The sequence below is a fragment of the Pseudonaja textilis genome, chromosome 1 (genome assembly GCF_049901715.1).
Source record: "Pseudonaja textilis isolate UNSWEBS1 chromosome 1, rPseTex1.2, whole genome shotgun sequence".
Classification (NCBI taxonomy): Eukaryota; Metazoa; Chordata; class Lepidosauria; order Squamata; family Elapidae; genus Pseudonaja; species Pseudonaja textilis.
The window spans coordinates 301561883-301579086 of record NC_141990.1 but is presented as its reverse complement, the minus strand read 5'-3'; the positions used below and the strand labels follow the sequence as shown (position 1 = coordinate 301579086).

The 17204-nt window shown below is 36.9% G+C and overlaps 1 long non-coding RNA gene across 2 annotated transcripts in view; it reads right to left on the bottom strand.

The window, feature by feature from the left end:
- Window positions 1-2427: 2427 nt before the first annotated feature.
- Window positions 2428-17204, bottom strand: part of LOC148128277 (uncharacterized) — a 30640-nt gene continuing 15863 nt past the window's right edge. For both annotated transcript variants that reach the window (XR_015741543.1, XR_015741544.1), the window contains 2 exons: window positions 6465-6529; window positions 2428-2751 (listed from right to left, as the gene is read on the bottom strand). This is a non-coding gene — a long non-coding RNA (uncharacterized LOC148128277). The remainder of the gene's footprint in view (window positions 2752-6464; window positions 6530-17204) is intronic.

Genomic DNA, 17204 nt, shown 5'->3' with positions numbered 1-17204 from the left:
TTAAAATCCCTCCCAACTTAATATATCCCAGAAGATGGCATTATCTAGTTGACTTTGTTTGATCTCAGCAAAGTTAAGCTGGGTCTGACTTAGCCCTTCAGTTGCACAGTATCCAGAACTCCCAAGAATAAGAAACTGAGAAAAAATATTGGAAGAAGTCAGTGGCAAATTGAATGTTGTCGTGAAAACAACATGTATGATTTTATGTTGTCATCAAGGAGCGACGTTTGAAAGTGAATTTATTTCAATATTTTAATGTTATGATCTGCTTGAAGGACTTCAATTAGTGGCAAAGTATAATTAAAATATTCACAACCATTTTTTGACATTTTTCTTCCTTAACTGACTTATTCTGACACTGTATAATTGGGAGAATTATTTTCCTTCTATGGAAATTTTACATGCCAATTTTACATAGCAGTTATATTGTCAGAGGATGTAAAACTGGAAAACTTGCTGTGGATTGCAAGGACCTTCTGTGGGTGGCTTTTGATGTATCACACATTTTTGATGTGCTACTTGAATATTTCAGGGAATGGCTTTAAATAACAATAAATAAAGAAATAAAACAAAGCCTGTTTTATTTTCTTTTACTTCTGATGTAGGTGTTGTAGGGACTTGAGACAAGTGCAGCCACAAGCTGATTTCCCAGGAAGAAAATAATATGAAACATGGCATAGCAGGAAAAGTTGAGTTAATAACATAACTTCCTCCTGAGAATGAGAATTAAATTAAAAGTGTTCTCATATAAAGCATTCTGGTAGCCGATAGAATGGACACATAATCCTTGATAGATCACAATGATACCACTTGACTTATGTTCCAGGAACTAGCATTTAATTTATTTATCATATTTCGATCCTATATTATTGCATCCAGGGATAGAAGATTATGTGCACAGAATTATCCTTATCCGCAATCCTATGAGATAAAATATGGAAAATATAGACCCAAACAAGACCTGTAGCATCATTTTTTTTTTGCACGATTTCTTTAACAGCAATATTTTCAGATGGTGCATAAATATCATTTTTTTCTGCACCCTTCTGCATTTCAACTTTGGACTTAACTTTTCTGGTACACATGTTTTCAAACATTCCTTTTGGGCAAGGTAAACTGGGGTAAGCTAGGAGATGATCAGAATATCTCAACATCAGTGGGGGGATTCAATTTTTTTTTTACTACCGGTTCTGTGGGCATGGCTTGGTGGGCCTGGCAGGGGAAAGGTACTGTTAAATCTTCAGTCAGAGGTGGTATTTGCCGGTTCTCCAAACTACTAAAAATTTCTGCTACTGGTTCTCCAGAACTGGTCAGAACCTGCTGAATACCACCTCTGCTCAACATTTTCGATGAGGTGATATTATTAAGTGATGATCAACCATCAATTCCTTTCTTCCCATATTTGGAATATGAGATTAGAGGAAAAGGACACTTCACAGACTATGCTTGTCCTCTTCAACCATAAAAGACCCCCAGACAAAGACTGCATTCTTATAATTTGAATTGCTTTACTAAATAAAATAATGACTAGCTAGGCTCACACAATACACCAAAGCCTAAAGCACAGTAAACAAGCCACAGTATTTAGACTAACACTTCAAACTAAGTTGCACATTAGGGTTGCATGTCTAATGTAAATTAAATTAAAAGTTGTTCTGATAGATTTGGAAAGAATCCTTATTACCCAACCTTGAATGTAACCATCAGCTCTCCAATGAAAATCTATTTCAAGTTGCAGATTAAATAATAATATAACCAGGCACAACCTCAACTGCAACTATACTTTTGAAGCCTTTTTCTATTTTCCTTGAGTGAGTTCAATTTTAGTGAAATAATCCCATGCATGAAATTAACTAAATCCTGGGACTGTTTTGGATAATAGCTTTATTTTTCTGATAGTGAAACAGATAGAAAAATGGGCCTTGCCTGAAATAAGAAAAACTAAATCTATCCTTCCTTCCTTCCTTCCTTCCTTCCTTCCTTCCTTCCTTCCTTCCTTCCTTCCTTCCTTCCTTCCTTCCTTCCTTTCTGCCTCCCTCCCTCCCTCCTCCCTCAATCTTTTACTTTCTTCTGTTTTACTACCTATGAAGATCTTTCATACCCCTGCAAACATACCTTAAAACTTTACAATTTATTTCATTATATTTCAGACTTTCTTGAGTACTAAATAACACATGGAACAGAATCTGGTTCTCTGTTATCAAATTTAGATTAACTGTGTCTAACTTTTGAATAGAACAATGCAAAAACTACAGAAATAGGAAACCAGGCTCCATTATGTAGTATTAAGCAAGCATGCTCCATTTGAGCATGCACTATAGCATATATTAAGGAAATCTGATATGGCAATGGAAAACGATGTTACAACAGCCCAACATAATAAGCAACCTGAAATAGGGCAACAGATGTCTCCCACTCCTAAGTGCTCTACCATTAGAATTAAAGGCTGGTCAAGTTATTTTGGTGCATGAAATAAATACAATCTCAGCGGTATGTCTTTTCTCTTTTGGCAATCAGAAGAGCCTACAGTAAGAAACTGAACAATAAAAAGTTTGCTGAACAATAAAAAGTTTGCTGAACAATAAAAAGTTTGCAGTTCCAAACAAAGTCAATTGCTTGTGGTAGCTGCCTATTTCTGCCCAACAGTAGAATCTTTTCTAACCATTGCTCTTGCAGAAATGGCAAGTGGCTGCATTTGCTGTTGTGGCAACAGTTCAGACTCTGGCCTGGGTCCAGATACGGAAGCCGCATCTGTGCAAAAAAGAAACGAGCAAAATAAATGATTCTACAGATGAAAAACTGGCAGGGATTTATGCTTAGCGGCACATCAAAATGAACATGCATGTGCCATTTATAGTAGCATTGTCCAGTTGTTGACTTGCCATCTACATATAATTTGCCTATCTGATACAGTCAGATATACTGAATGTTTCTCAAGTGGTTGCTGTGTGTCTAACTAAAATTGTATGAAATGTGAAATTATTGTTCAGTAGGCAGCCTGGTCTCTATGGGTACCAATGCTCACAAAACATCTTCTGTAGTACCCATTAAACTATATATCATACCCTATTAACTTTTCTTTTAAACATTATAAATCATAACTGTTAGAACAGCTCTACTGCATCTGGGCAAGGCCTGTTGTAGTTCAGCATTTTTTTGTTCAAGTTGGTCAAGTAGATGCCTTTCAGTGCTCACAGATAAGATGGGATACTGTATACCCTTCTCCCATTGCCTCTGCCCTGCACCTTATATTTGGGACCAATCCAGAAATAACATTGTATTTTTGAAGTTTAATAACCCTTGAACCCTTTCAAAGCATCCAAATTTAAAAGCCAGTTTATTTGTTTGTTTATACCTTTTTGTAAACTCTGGAGAGGGTGCAACTGAGTAATGAAATACAGAGTTACAAACATGAAAAGCATACAATCAATCTTCTCAAGATGACCACCAGATGCATTCAATGATGGTTAAAACCATGATGGAAAAGTGTTGTTTTGATGGCCTTACAAAATAACAAAATTATCTGTGTGTTGGGGGTTAGGATTTCATGAATCTCTGAGGGCAAGGTGTTCTAAAATACAGGGCTAACAAAAAAAAAAAGCAGATTAAGCCTATGCTCTCCTAAACTCACATGGAATGGGGACACGCAGCATGGTTTCTCACAGTATCCTTATCACATGGGTAGATTCAACCCTGACAAGGAACAGCATTAAGCAAAAAAGGCAACTTTGAAGAATATTTTAAACCTGCTGTGAATATACAGCAAAAAATTCATAAGAAGGTGGTGATCCGAAACTTCCATCTCTTTAGTATTACTAATCTGCATTTTACTGATGGAAGCCTTTGTCTTCCAATCAGTGGTGGTATGCTACCAGTTTGGACCACCAAACCGTAAAAAAAACCCTCTGACAATCAGCTGAGAGGAGGAAAAAAAAAGCCTCCAATGATCAGCTGAGAGGAGAAAGAAGAGAAAAGTGCAGGATCAGCTCTCCCACCCACCCCTGCACTTTTCTCTTTGTCCTCTCAGCTGATTGGTGCTGCAGGTCTTAGCAGCTGGTGTGTGGAAAGCTGTGTGCATGCGTTAGGTGCATGCGCATTAGGTGTGCGCGTGCAATCACTGAACTGATAGTGGAACAAGTAGGATTCCACTGCTGCTTCCAATCAGTTCTATTAAGAGGAATAAATTGGGCTAGTGAAGAAAGCTTTTACTACAAACTGTCAGGAGAGTTTGGCAGTTGGCAGTAGACAAAGTTAGATGAATAAAGGGAAAAATAAGATCAAGCTGTTCCTGTTTTAGGAGTCAATAAAGGGAAGACCTTCTTCATCCACATTGTGCATAATGAGCCTTTTTGTTGTTGTAAAAATGAAGCTGGTATATAAAGAAGCTCTAAATAGAGAAATCAACATGTCATTTACAAGGCTAACAAGGAATGCAATAGAGATTGCCACTGAAGAGGGAGAAAGGGAAAGGGAAAGGGAAACATTTTTCTAGAGATTTCAACGCAGCTGCATAGAGAGCGGGAGGTCACGCCAGAGAGAAATACTAGAAAGGAACTGTAAATATCTTATAGAGACCATAAACTAGTTATGGGCTTGTTTAGAACTAATGGACGGCAATGGGAAAATGTACTGGGAAAGTCTACTTTAGGATGAATGACATAGTAAATCTGTTTGTTCAGTTTGTTTTGCCATAGCATTTTAAGTGCAGTTTCCCACATAATGTTGAAGTTAAGAATAATGGACTATAAAAAAAAAGGTTTTTGTCTTTTTCCCAACACCTGCTATAGCGAATGTTTGAGCTTGTAGTAAAAAAAAATAATAGAAGCCTCAAATCTCAGGTCCCAGATGAAATTGTTAACTCTGAATTTACCTCTCACGTTAGAGTGGTAACCTGGTCGTTTCCACTACTGTCACTTGACATGCCATCTACTAGGCTGTACAAACAATAGAAATTCTACAACTGTGCTGCCTTTCATTTGCAGTGAGAGATGAGCTGAAATTACTCTTCTAAATTCACCACCAAATATATAGGCAGAGACATGTATGAATTTCTTGATATGGAAGAATTTCTCAAAGGTCGGACTTCTCCATTGCAATTACAATAATACAACTATCAAAAAAGCAAAATGTTCTCTTAGGATGTAGCTGAAGCTCAAAACTCTGTGGAGAGTACAGAGTGCTGAAGACAGGATTGTTTCAATGAAAAAACAGGGCATCCACATGTACCCCTGACTCATATTCCATCCATGAAAAAAAATCATTTTTTAAGAAGGGTTTCTCTTTTTTGAGTTTCTGAAATAAATTTCTTCCATCAAATTAAACTAGCTAAAAATAAAGTAAAATCTAGCACGACTAGAATCAGAAGATTATTCAGTTTTGAATGTGATAAATACTGCCTGATGCAATGATCAGGTTGAATGCCTGCCTGCCTACCTAAGTTTCACTTAATCCATGGGTTGCCATCACATGACATATCACAATGTTTTTCCCTTTGTGGAGGTGGAGTGGGTGTGGCTTGTGTCTGACGCATCTGGCCATTGGGCTGCCAGTTTGACACCCCTGTTAATCTATCGTATTACATATTATGTAGCATGATGCCACATAATACAGGAATATGCAGATAACTAATTAAGCCAATGTAGAATAGAATAACAGAGCTGGAAGGGAATTTGATGCTGATGGGCTAGAGAAATGGCCAATGGAAAATAGTGTGGTTTCTCTGATTTTCCATATAAAAAATGTTTCACTTCACAGATATACTCAGTATGGTAGTTTGATTAAATTATCTTTGAGTTGAATCATCTCACTGAAGATTTGCATAAGCTATTATAATTTTTCCATTTAATTTTTTTTAGCTCATTTCATTTTTTGCATCATCTGCTCTAGCTTGAAGTGTGGAACTATTTAATTTTATTTGTTTGTAACAACAGTTGTCTCTCAGGATTGTGATTGACTGGAAAGCCAAATTGTTATGGGGCAACTTGTGCACTCATCTCCCTTTCACTTTGTATGCAGTTTCAAAAGTTAATATTCTCTGTTGGACCTTGGCTTGATCAACTTTCCTCAATTCAATTGAAGCTTTCTGCAATTTCATAACTTATTTTTATTGCGTTGTAATAAGTAGGAATTCCCAAAATTGCACGAAGCTTCAATTCTATATATGCTTACCCTGGGATATGTAATGATTCTGACCAGATATACAGAGAAAGCTATTATAATGCTTCCACTCTTCTCTTCTCTTCTCTTCTCTTCTCTTCTCTTCTCTTCTCTTCTCTTCTCTTCTCTTCTCTTCTCTTCTCTTCTCTTCTCTCCTCTCCTCTCCTCTCCTCTCCTCTCCTCTTCTCCCCTCTCCTCTTCTCCCCCCTCCTCTCCCCTCTCTTCCTCTCTCCTGGTGACTTTAAGATAGGCGGACCTAACTCTGTACTGTGCTGGCTGGGGAATTCTGGGAATTGAAGTTCACCTACCTTAAAATTGTCAAGGTTGAGAAATGCCACTCCATCATATCACAAAAACATAGGCAGGGTGGTTTCTGAAAAGGTAATAGATCTGCATGAAGCCTAGGCACTTGTGTGAAATGAGAGTTCACTCCGGCACACATAATATAAATTTAGTGATTACATATGCCATTCTTTTTTATTAAAATGATCCTGTCTACTAAGCAATCATTCTGGATTTTGTGAAACTCAGCAGTCTTACCTGCTTATTTATGGTAACATCAAGCAGTGGGCAGTCTCATTACAGTCTGTAAATAACTAGGGTCATGTCCTTGATAGATGAAATATGATTGCACTGGAAGAGGAGGTGTGTTTCATGGCTAGTCCTTAGGGACTATAAAATGCTCAGAAAATAATTGCCTTTTGATATGATAATATTTGTGTTCTTAACTGATCAGAAGCTGACTGGGGTTGGCTTGCCAGTCCTTCAAAGGTTGCCAACTCTCTGAAAACATAAACCCAAAACTGACAGTGGATGCTTATTTATATATGTACACAAACACACACACACACACACACACACACACACACACAATTCCCTTTTGGGACAAAAATATTATGCAAAGCCAGAGAAAAAGAATGAGCAGTGCTAGGCAAAAACAAATGAATGGCAGGAGATGAGAGGAAAGAAAAGGAGATCTAACTAAATCTAGTTTATAAATAACACTACTGACTATTCCTCCTAAACCTTTCTGTTCTTGAAAACCATTTTTTATTTCACTACATCAATTCTCTGCTTCAGTCATTACCTTTTGTTTTAAAATTCTCTTTCTTTTTCAGAATCTCACCAACCTACCCACCTTTAGACCAGGGATGTCCAACTTTAGCAACTTTAAGATTTGTGGACTTCAATTCCCAGAATTTCTCATCCAGCATGGCTTACTGAGGAATTCTGAGAGTTGAAGTCCATCTTAAAGATGTTGGTCCTCTGCTTTAGACCAACAAACCCTTTCTTCTTTTATAGATGTTCATTTATTCTCTTCCAGATCTCTCTGTATGCTTTTCTTGTGCTGGATTCTCACCTTTCTATCCCATCTCCATCCATTCAGCACCCATTAATTCTTAACCCTACCTCTTCTCATTCTTTATTACATATACTTCTTAAATAATCCATTCTCACCATCTTCAAATTACTTGTATGTTTCTCCTGATAGATCCAGCTCAGATTTCTGTATAACGAGGTGGGCAGAAGCACAACTATTTTTTTCATATTTCCATAGATGTTCAGTCAGTGAATCAAATTCTATTCTCTCTCTCTCTCTCTCTTTCTCTCTCTCATCATCGATCTAGTCTCCATTACCTATAGAAGTATTTGCATGTTTTAACGTATCTTTCTCAATTTCCCCATCTTTTTGATAAACATTCTATTTAGGTACAAATTCATCCACCTCCTTTTATGGTGAAAATTTTCACTTCATTTTTGGTCTATGACAAATTAATAGTCAAGTGTTAATCTGATTTGGAGGGTGAGGCTGAACAGGGAGTGGGAGTGTGGCTCCATTGGCTGTGGAAGAAACTGGGGAAGAGCAAAGTCTGGCTGGGCAGAGCAGCAGAGAGGTAGAGCAAGGGAGAGGGAATTCAGAGGAAGAACCGGGCCCACTCTTTCTTTATCCTAGGGTATGCAGGAAGGAGTCAAGTTAATTACTGCAGCTTGGTTTATTTGGATTTTTAGTTACACTTTGTATGTACCTTGTTTTGGACTAAATTTTCTCCAGTTAAAGGCTGTTCCTGGGAGTGTTTCTTTAGCTGAAAGTAACCTGGACATTGAGGGCAAACTTGGAGATAATAAAGGGACTCTTCTTGCTTATTTGACTGTGTTGCCTTTGTGCCATGCCCTGGGCCATCACACTCAAGTATTTGCTGCAAAAATAATGTCACTGTTTGCCAGCAAAAAGTGCAAATACGTTCATGTTGCCAATCATCACTCCTCAACATCAACAATCAATTCATGAACACATTAAAAAATCAAAATGACATCAGCTGTTCTTTATCTTCCTCTCTCTGCCTTGTGATCCATATGGTAAGCATGCCACCTATTCTTTTATGCATGGATAAAGATTCATTTACATCATCACTGCATTCAACTTTTTAACTATTTTAAAAAAATTAATGGTGACTGTTTACATTTTTATATTGCTGTTTTATTTTATTTTTGTACACTGCTCAGAGTCATTTCTGATGAGATGGGCAGCTATCTAAAGTTGATAAATAAATAAAATTCAGTAATCAAGCTTTAGGTCCAAAGTTGTTGTTGCTGATTTAAATTTATTGGCCATCCAACTCAGGCACAGGGAAGAAATGAATCTCCCTGAAGTTTACTCTTGCCACCAGCAATAGGAGCACACTTCTAATCATGTCAAACCCCACTAACTGGCAAAATCAAGTCGAACCACTGAATTTCTGAAAGGTACCTTTAATGCTATAAAACCATAATTTGAAAAACTGAAGCAGACTTTTAGCACGACAATTCAAGAGTCTCTCTGAAGCGTGCATGCGCGCATGTGCACACACACACACACACACACACACACACACACAATTTGGCTGGGCTCCATCTTTTCAAATGAACTGAACTCTTCCAGCTCTTTCCCTGCTTCCATAGTCTCTCAATGTGTCAGGTGCAGATGAGGCTCTAAACAAGTTTGCATAGCCATTTCATAAACAAGCCAAAATCATATCTGAACACTCCTCCAATAACATCATCTAAACTTGAAGTCTTATCACTTTTTTCAAATTTCATTACATTTATGACTTCCTTTTCACTTTTTTTCTTGGAGACATATACATGCATAGGATTCATTTTTCCCCAACTCTTTGATATCACTATAAATTGCATGTTGGTTGGTTGTATGCGATACCCAAATTGGTGTTGATTTCTAACAATCAGATAACAATAGCAATAACAATAGCACTCATATACTGCTTCATAGTGCTTTTCAGCCCTCTCTAAGTGGTTTACGGAGTCAGCATATTACTCCCAACAACCTGGATCCTCATTTTACTAACCTCAGAAGGATGGAAGGTTGAGTCAATCTTAAGTTGGTCAGGATCAAACTGCTGGCAGTTGGCAGAATTAACCAGCAATATTGCATTCTAACACTGAGCCATGATGGCTCTTATAGATAGATAGATTTCCTCATGATGATTTGTTCCCAACTGGTCTTTGCAGGTCTTTTACTGGTGTTCCCATTTCCATTGTAGCTGAGTCCATCTATCATGCTAGTAATTGTCTACTTTCTTTTAATCTTTCCTACCATTAGAGAATTTCTAAAGAGCTAGTTCTTTGCATAATTTATACAAAGTAGGATAAGTTGAGTCTTGTTTGTAGTGAAATTGAGCTGATTTATTTAATGATTCATTTGTTTATTTCTTTGTTTGTTTGCTTTTGGTTGACCGATATATTTTCAGAAATCCTCTCCAATACCAAAGTTCAAAAGTGTTAATATTCTTCTTATGTGCTTTTTTAAAGTCTAACTTTCACTTCCATAGAGGGTCACAGGGAATAGCATGGCATGCACTGTTCTGATCTTTGCTGCATATACATATAACTGCATCTGAATATCTTTCTCAAGGTCTTCATGGCTACTCTACTGAGTGTTAATCTGTGGCATTTTTCTTGACTGCTTGTGATTGTTGGTTGATCTTAAAAAGGCAGAAACTATGATTTCAATATCTTCACAATCAGGTTAGCTATTGTACATATTGCCATCAATTTGGTCTTTATATTTATTTTTAATTTTGTAATTGTATCATAATTAAATCCTTGTCATATGCAGTATTCCTTGTTAACACATAGTCCTCAACTTACGATCATGATAGGGACCAAAAAATTTGTACATAAGCACTGAGATTAATTAGAGCATCATATGACCACACCCAATTTTATGACCTTTTTTGCCATGGACATTAAGCACAGCATTGTAATCATTAAATGGGACATCATGTGATTGTGACTTGTGATCTACCCTGATGGCTTGGTTGTAAATGGTGATCACATGGCAATTGAATGTTGCAGCTATTGCAAATGTGTGATTGTTTCCAAGCATCCAAATATTGATTGTGCAACAATTGTAATGTGAGGATGGTTGTAAGCCACTATTCTGAGTGTTTGAACAGTTGCTAAATAAACAATCATAAGAAGAACTACTTGTAGTTAGTTTTGGCAATTTTTAGCCTGTATCCCGCAAGAGCAACACACATTTTACTCAAAATCTAGAGGTAATCTAGATGGCATCTTCTAAGCCAATAGACTATGTCTACATCTTACCATCTAGGAATGATGGTACCTATCAAACATAGGACACTTCATCTATGCATATTCACACACTGAAAATTTCATATCATTGAAGTCTGAAGATGAGCAAAAGAATAAACATCTGACCACGTAGTTAAAAAAATCAGTTTTAATAAAAACTAATGTGGATTGTATCTTTGTGGTTCATTGGATATGTTAATAGCTCATGCTTCCATCCTGAAGTTGAGGTCTTTTGCCAAAGAGCAGAGCTTATTGGCAGTAAGTAAGAAAAAACTCTTAATTTCCTATACTTTAATGTATAACATTCATTTCAAATAAATTGCAATTTGGGAGCACTCAAGGGTAGATCCACATAGAAAAAGAGTTGTAACCAAGGATAATTATTGTCAAAGATGACAGGCTCAGAAAAGGTTATTATTAATCTTAGTTACACAAATGTGTTCCACTATTATTTGCAAATCCAGTGTCATTTGGGGGATCAAGGAATATCCTCAAACAGCAAAGCTGCTGTCTCTGGTCCATCCAAGATAAGCTTTATCTCTATCCCTAAGGCCAACTTTCTCTTTAGTTACTAAATCTCTACCTTTGGAGTCCTTGGAGTTAGATGGCATGCCTTTGGAGGGAATTTGTTACATGATGCACTCGAGAGGGGTGATTGAGATATGCAGATGGCACCAAGGACACTGAAATATTGGCCACCTTGGAGGCAAAAGGCTGATATTCTCAGAAAACTCTAGATTTGCAAAAATAAACTTTTGCCTAGGGTTATATCAGCATAACTTTGATAAAGGAAAAGACAGTTTGAAAATATTCTGGGCTCTGTTAAATGAAATTATTGTAACTTTCTGAGGAACTGATAGACTGGTTGTTTGGAAAACTTTACCTTAACCATTCTCACTGTCCATTCTAAGGATGCAACATAGATATCCCTATGCCTGAAAGTCTTGAATATATAATATGCCCACAATATCAGTGTTTAAGATACTAGGAAGGAAGATTCTTACAGACAATCTTTTCTATTGTTATTGAGCTGCTTGGAAGAATTGGAAAGGGGAAATGGATATACTGATTGAAATTTATCTTGCTCCTTATGAGATTTGCATTTTTCAAGTCTAATGTCATAATTATGTCATTTTGGGGGGGAGGGGAGGCTAGTTGGATGAATTCTTAAATCCACATTTTATATTAGCCAATTCCATGTTCTGTATTTTCTCTTTTTACTGCATGAGCAGACCAGCTTCAGAAAGGAAGTGAAAGAACACGTCCAGAAATCTGTACAGTCCATTATAGTTTCATATAGAAGTTAATGGAGACTCCTTCCCATTGCATTTCAATTAAAATTCTTTTTATTTGGGGCTGTTTAGAATAAAGCCAGGTCAAAAATTATCTTGATTTCGTGTCATTGTTGTTTGAGAGTTCATTCAAATTAAATTTAGTTATTATGACTACTCTCCAATTTATTTATCTTAGTACATTAAAAGTTACAGTTTGATAACAACTTTTAGAGGTCTGGGAATTATTTCAGCACAGCAAGGCCAAATTTTTCAAGTGGTATTCTGTAGCTGTCAAAGCACATTCCTGTATAATAAAATGCAACCCTGTTTCTCAAAGAGACTCTCTTGAGAGAGATTGGGCTCTACACAAATGTTTTCTCTCAGGATGATTTCTATCATCCATTGACTTAAGACTCTGAGCTCCCAACTTGTCAATAAGACCATTTTCTATAAGTGACTTATAGCAACTTCTAGCATATCCAGCTATCATTAGAGTGATAAAAAGCCTGTTCTCATTATAATTATATCAACACAAAGATGGTTGGATGGCTCTAGAAGGTGCAATAAGTCACTGGGGGGTGGGGGTGTTCCTGCTTAAATAAACATGTAGCTTTATGAAGTCTCAGAACCAAAGTGAACAATCTATGGCTATTTCATAGCATCCTAAAAAAACTTAACCTTTAAAATATACATAAGAATACTGTCTTCATATATTGCATACATTGTATGGATAGTCCTAAAATCATGACCATTTCTTTAGGGACCAGTTGAAGTTATGACTGGAAAAAGTGACTTATGATTGGTTCTGACACTTATGATCATTTCAGTGATCATGTGATCTCAATTTGGGCACTTGACAACCAGTATATGTTTATAATAATTGCAGCATCCTGGAGGTCACATGATCATCATTTGTAAACTTTGCAGCTGGTTTCCAACAAAGAAGTTAATCAGTGGTAGGATTTAAAAAAATTTATGGTTCTGTGGGCATAACTTGGTGGGCAGGGCACGGCAGGGGAAAAATCCCCATTCTCTCCCCATCTCACTAATCTGCTTTCCAGCTCCATTCTCCTGTGCAGGGCAACAAAAGAAGAACCATCCAATCAGCTGGAACTTGGGAGGCAGAGAATAGATGGGGGCGGGGCCAGTCAGAGGTAGGATTTGCCCGTTCTCTGAACTACTCAAAATTTCCACTACTGGTTCTCCAGAACTGATCAGCACCTGCTGAATACCACCTCTGAAGTTAATGCCAGAATCTTCACATCTTTGTTAAGATTTGTTTAATATCCATATGATTAACTTAATGACTGGATGATTTGCTTAACAACTATGTTCCAAAGGCTGTAGAATCAGATCCAACTTAGTGAGGGAAGTTTAACTCCCAATTGTGGTCATAAATTGAATGTTACTTGCATATCTCTTTCTTTGATGTGATTAAACATTTTTCTCCTTAGGCCACATTAAAAACAACTATTTGGTACTAGCTTTTAAAGGTGTCTTTGGGCCACCTGCAACATTGGGCCTTTGGATTATGGATGGCATGACAGATGAATGGATTGTTTAGGTATTAAGTAGCTTCCTATGTTTCAATCACACCTTGAATCTAAGTTGAGCCAGTCATTTTCTTACTTTTAAAAAGATCTGTCATCTACATTAACAGCAGAAACAAGGTAAAAGTGCGTTCAAGGATAGCCTGGAATCCTTTCAAATGTGAAAAGGATCTATCAGAATTCACACGGAATTTTATGTACTGTATGTTGCCTTGATTAAATAATAGCATTATGATATCAGTCATTTCATCTCAATGCTGGGGGATATAGCCTTTATGTGCACATCATCTTCATTTTTTGAATTGGAGAAGGCTGCTCTTTAAATACAAAGAAAAGTATGCATATATTTTCTATGTTGAACTGAATAAAAACATTCTTTTTCTGTTTTTATATCATGCCTCTGTTATTGAGAACCCATGTCAGCATCAAAGAACCTGTATTCAAAGTCTGTATAAACTACTTCAGGAATAAAGCTGATGTTTCATTTCAATTACATGCAACTGATGCAACCCACTAAACATTTTAATGAATGAGATTCCACTGCTTCATGTATTTTTTAAAAAAAAAACATGTTCCTGGATTTTTTTTAAAAAAAATTCTGTTGTAGTTCTCTACTATGCTTCAGTAACAAAAGAATTCACCTCTTGCTGAAAATGATGCCATTTTGCTAATTTTAAGAGGACATTAGTTTAATAGGCTGTGACATTTATATCACCTGTATTTTATGATATTCTTTACTTGGCAAAATATTCAGTTTTTAAGCTTATTCCTTCATTTGCATTTCTAATTTAAGGTGTGTGTTATGCTTCTGTGTGTGTTCAACAATCTCTGAAGATGCTAGAATACATTTGCATCTTAATTATTCTGAATATATGCAGAGTACCATCTGGGACTATGCACATTTTAATAAAAAAAGTTATATTTAAAAGCTGTTTCAAATGTTTCTGGAGAAAAGCTTGTATTTTCCTGTCAGTTGATCACTTTGATTTTATAAACATGGTTCAGTCCTTCATGATTTACATGAATATGTACTACATGGTGCCCTCCCAAAGACTAATTTACCAACAAGCAGCTTTTTCCAACTTAACAACATCCAGATGTTCTTTCCCCAAATTTCCAAATTCCCATCTATGTCTAAAGGATGCAGAAGTGGTGAAAGCTGGCCTCAGGGTCATTTTTTAAACATATTCCAACTTATAGGTCATCAACCTATCATAGAATTAGACAAATTAGACGAATTAATCTTCTAGCTTCAAGTAGACGACAAAGCATGGTCAATCTTTCTTGACTGAAAAGCCTCAAAAGTGTCAAGTGATTGATAGATGGAGGGGAAAATATCAGGTATTAGGGCTGTAGGCTTAATATTAAAAAAAAATAATCCTAGAAGAAGACAACAGCAAAGCCACTTCTATATTGATGACAAAAACAAAACAAAACAAAAAAAATCCCACCACAATGAGTCTCCATAGTTGTGTCCTTATAGTCATCAGGAGTTGAGCATGTTTCAAGGATTTCTTTAATTTCCCCCCACCCCAGCTATGTGAAAGTCAATCTTGTTCTCAAAAAGCTAAGCAATTGGGTAACTACCAATATATTAACATACACAAGTATGTATGTATGTATTTATGTATGTATGTATGGGCTTCAAAAATTTTAACAATGGGTTCTCTGCCTGGTTACTGGGTGGACATGGCCATGGTGGGCATGGCCTAGTCAGCCTCCTGCTCCACAGCGGGGGAGGGCATTTTTGCCCTCCCCAGGCTCTGGAGACTCTATGAAATCCAGAAACAGGCCCATTTCCGGCCTTCCCAAACTTCGGGGAGGCCTGGTTTTTGCCCTCCCCAAGCCTCCGCATGCGCCGTGCACTTACCTGCATCCAAAATGGGACACGTGGGGACTCATGCGAGGAGCGGGGCCAGCCAGGAGTGGGATTTGGGGGTTCTCTGAATTGTGCAGAATCTTAGCAAGAGGGTCTCCTGAACCCCTGTGAACCCCCGCAGCCTACCCCGTATGTATGTATACATATATGTATATGTATTCATATACATATATACATGGAAAGTCCAAAACTCATTCTCTATATATACATATTTATAATATAGAAACTAGACTCATGGCTCATGGCAGCCCATGCAATTTGTTCATAGAATTCATTATTCCATCAGAACTAACTAGTAGAGAAGCAAGGATGTATTAAGTTGGTAATGTCTTTGACAAAAAAAATCCTTAATTTATAATAATGTTCCCTTAACTGGTTCTTTGGTAGAAAGGAAACCAGTCTGTCTTATTGTCTCAGACTGAATTTGCAATGTTTTTCAGTGAAAGAGCTTGAATTCTTATTATAGGTTGACATAGGTCCAATGTAATATTGTAAAAGTGTGGCTAGGTGTTTGGCAATATGATATGTGGGAGAACAAATAGTATATAAGATCGGAATTAATGGAACAGACTGCTTATGGATTTTTGGTGACTAGTGCAGAAGTGATGGCAATCTTTCCCACATAATCGCTCATTTAAACACTTATTTCTGTGTACCTTCTAATTTGAATGATCCCATTTTTCTGCTGATATAAGAGATGGCTGGAGAGAAATCTTATCACTGCCCTATTCCTTTGCTAAATGTATTAACATAATGAAAAGAATAACAACATTCCATTTAACTGATGCTTCAATATGGCAATTCTAAGACACATGCATACTTGTGCTGATAACAGAAATAACGTTTTGAAATAAATGTTTCCTTTTCTTTCTCTTTCTGGTTTTCATATATATGACTTTTTTCCCCTAGGACTCCCACAAATAAATTAAATCTTTACTGAAAATGTCGCAGTCTATATTTTGTTTGTGAAAATGGGTTGTGGAAAGGAAATTAGGCTTATAAAATTATTTTAAGGGACTCAAGCTTTAGCTGTATTGGACTATATGTGAGAATTCTATGTGAGAATTGTTTGGGAAAGATAAAAGCAAGATAGAAGCTTCACAGACGCAGCAGAGCAGCTCCTGCATTTTCTGTGTCACATGAGAAAAGTACATCTCCCTCCACCTGCCCTTACCACTTTCTACAGAGGGATGATCGAGAGCATCCTGTCATATTGTATTATACTCTGGTTTGGAAGCATTATTCCTTCAGACAGGAAGGTGGTGCAGAGAGTGGTGAGGATGGCAGAAAAAATTATTGGCAGTTCACCCCTTCTATCCAGGACATACCATGTAAGCATTGCTTGATCAGGGTCCACAGTATCATCAGGGATGCTATACATCCTCTTCACGACCCCTTTTCCTTGTTACCTTCTGGGAGGAGGCTTCATGATATCCAAAACAAAACATCCAGATTCAGCCACAGTTTTGTTCCATACAGTATCAACTTTGTGAATTCTTAAACTTTCTCTTTCTGCTATGTATTCAAGATGGACAGTGATTAAAATTTATATGTATTTATATGTTAGGGTATAGGTATATACAAATGTATGTATGTAAGTATATAGAGTTGTACATCTAATCTTATGAAGCTTGTCCTCCAGTAATATTGAATTGCTAACTAGGGCATACAAAACCTTTGCTAGACCAATACTCGAATACAGCTCATCTGTCTGGAAAATGCACTGTATATCGGACTTTAATATAACTGAGC